This window comes from Dermacentor variabilis, chromosome 3 (genome assembly GCF_050947875.1).
Source record: "Dermacentor variabilis isolate Ectoservices chromosome 3, ASM5094787v1, whole genome shotgun sequence".
Lineage (NCBI taxonomy): Eukaryota > Metazoa > Arthropoda > Arachnida > Ixodida > Ixodidae > Dermacentor > Dermacentor variabilis.
This window is the reverse complement of record NC_134570.1, coordinates 94,724,622-94,727,121: the sequence shown is the minus strand read 5'-3', so window position 1 is coordinate 94,727,121 and position 2,500 is coordinate 94,724,622. Positions and strand designations below refer to the sequence as shown.

Genomic DNA, 2,500 nt, shown 5'->3' with positions numbered 1-2,500 from the left:
TACGTAAGGAAGAGTCGGTACCAGCAGTATAGTCATATGCGCGCTGGAACTGTTAGCACGATCAAACCCATGTCATTGGCGAGTGCACCGTCTTTGTTTACCTACACTGCTAGTGTACGCGATGCTAAAGCCGCACATAACCAAACTTCAACCGAGTGCGTATAGTTTTTTCTGATGTTTCTTTTAAAGAAGTCCAGTAAAACTGACGAGTCCCGGGCACTGCGTGAAGCATCTCGGCGACTTCAGTAACACTCTCAATACCGAGAAGGTATTGGTTTCGAGATGCAGTTAAAGTTTCAAGTAGGGGTGCTCCTACAGAGAAGTGCCAAATATAACGCTTGTTGCTAACAGTTCCTACACCCCATGAAAACGCCAGCATGGGTAGACGCTGTTAAACATTTGTTAATGTCGCATATAAGGCCGCAGTGAAGCATAGTAACCCCATTTGTTACCAGCATACTAGCCATACCCCCCCCCCCAACCCGACCACCTCCTCTCCAAAATTTTCCAACCAAAGCTTATGTATGGTGTTCGTGCTATGCCTCGCCACGCCTGAAGCGTACGCGAGCCTATACATAATACAGCCGACCGTAAAGGCAAAGCTCTCCAAAGTGCCCATGCATGGAAATGCTAGACGCAAAGGCGCAGGCATGTTGCTTCTCTAGGCAGGCCCTCAGGCGCAGACGACGATATGTGATTCAGACGAAGCGCGCCGTCAGCGCAATCACCGAGCCTCAATAACACACCTAATCAATAACACACCTAATGAACTTCACATGCTGTCCATACTTACGTGCTACCTGTAAATGCTTCTTATTACATCATATATTGCTCATGTTTAGCGTTACAATACTGAGCGGTATCAACATGGTGGCATCAATCCGTTCCCACTTTTTCGCCCAGCTTTTCCTCTAGAGTCAGTATATTACCTCTATGTACGAGACTTCTCCTTAGTATATGTCTACTCACCAAGGCACCGACGCCAAAATCGAAGAGGCATGGCAGCTACGCCTAGATTCTAAACCTGAAAGGCTGCAATGCGATAACGTTATCAGTTAGACCCACGCGTGGCTTTGGATGTACTGCCTGCATGATTGACCCCCTATTAGATATCACCCTGGCCTTCCCGGATTTCGCAGTCCGGGACTACTAGAGACCCTCCATACCCAAAGCTCTAAAGGGATCGACATTTGGGCGAGTTGGTACTGGTTCAACATGTTGAAGGGCCGGCGCAACGCGACGAAGACAGAAGGCAGGAACACACGAAAAAGCGCTGAACTCATAACTAACTTTATTGGAAGGACACCCCCCCCCCCATACACAAACCTATGTACTACAACCCATAGCCACGTGCTCTCCCACAGATGGCGTCATTATCAGTGCGCTTTATCGGTTCTATTTTCCGCACTTTCGAAATCTTGTTTTCACCAGTCTTCTGATGGTTCCTTAAAACAACTGGAGCGTGGGAGAGCGGCAGATTTTCGGGGTATGCTATCCGCATGACCGTACAGAAGTTTGTTAAGCGTGTAAAGTTAGGAGCGCTCGCAAGAATGAATAATCCAGAGCCTGCCGACAAGAAGAAAAAACTAGTTGTAATTGGCTATGCACATAACCTCTCGCACAGCCTCAGGAATGTAGCAGGCAGGTTTGATGTAAAGGTTCTTTTTTCTGCGCATAACAAGATGGTCACAATTTGCGGTAAGATTCATAGGAAGTTGGCTAAGGCTGCCTCCACTCATGCTGGGAAAGGCTGCATGGTTAAGCACCTGTCCTGGCCTGGGCACTGTAGAATGAGAGTTGTTTAACAGCTTCCATTTTCCTGCGCTCACATCTATGTCGATCAAAGAAGTCGATGCCTGAACATTAGAGTGTCTGAGCATAGGCGCTCGCTAACGGGTAAGCCTACTTCGCGCTGCATTGCTCTGAGCACAGGCGCACTCCAATCTATGAAGACACCACAATATTTTCCGCGCATATAAATCAGACTACGAGGGAGATTACTGAGGCCTACTATATCAGAAAAAAAAACGGATCGCGTTGGGTAAGCATGCTATCATTGAAGTTGTATGCGAATGAATTAGCAATTTTAAACCGCCTCATAGTGTAGAATTAGATTGCAGGATTTTGTGTTTGTGCCTACGTACGGATAACGACATCGATGGGAGAGCACGTGGCTATGGGTTGTAGCACACAAGTTTGAGTATGCCTTCGAATAAAGTTAGTTGTGAGTTCAGCCCCTGTCCTGTGTGTTCCTGCCTTCTGTCTTCATCGCTTTGGGCTGCCCCTTCAACAAAAAAATACGCGAAGCTCATTGGCTGAAAGCACCGCCTGGGTAACTTCAATGGTTGTCAGGTACGCGTAATCGAAGAGGCACATTAAAAAGTTTGTGAGGACACGCATCGTGCCCCGGTGCCAGGATGTTCTCGCCAAGTCATCGCAATAGATTACACAGACATCGGGATGGGCCAAGTTCATATGGCGAGACAGCCAACGGCGACAC

General features: G+C 47.7%; 1 protein-coding gene across 1 annotated transcript in view; it reads right to left on the bottom strand.

The window, feature by feature from the left end:
* Positions 1–2,500, bottom strand: part of LOC142574628 (uncharacterized) — a 14,371-nt gene that overhangs the window by 3,655 nt on the left and 8,216 nt on the right. The gene's annotated exons all lie outside the window — the stretch shown is intronic.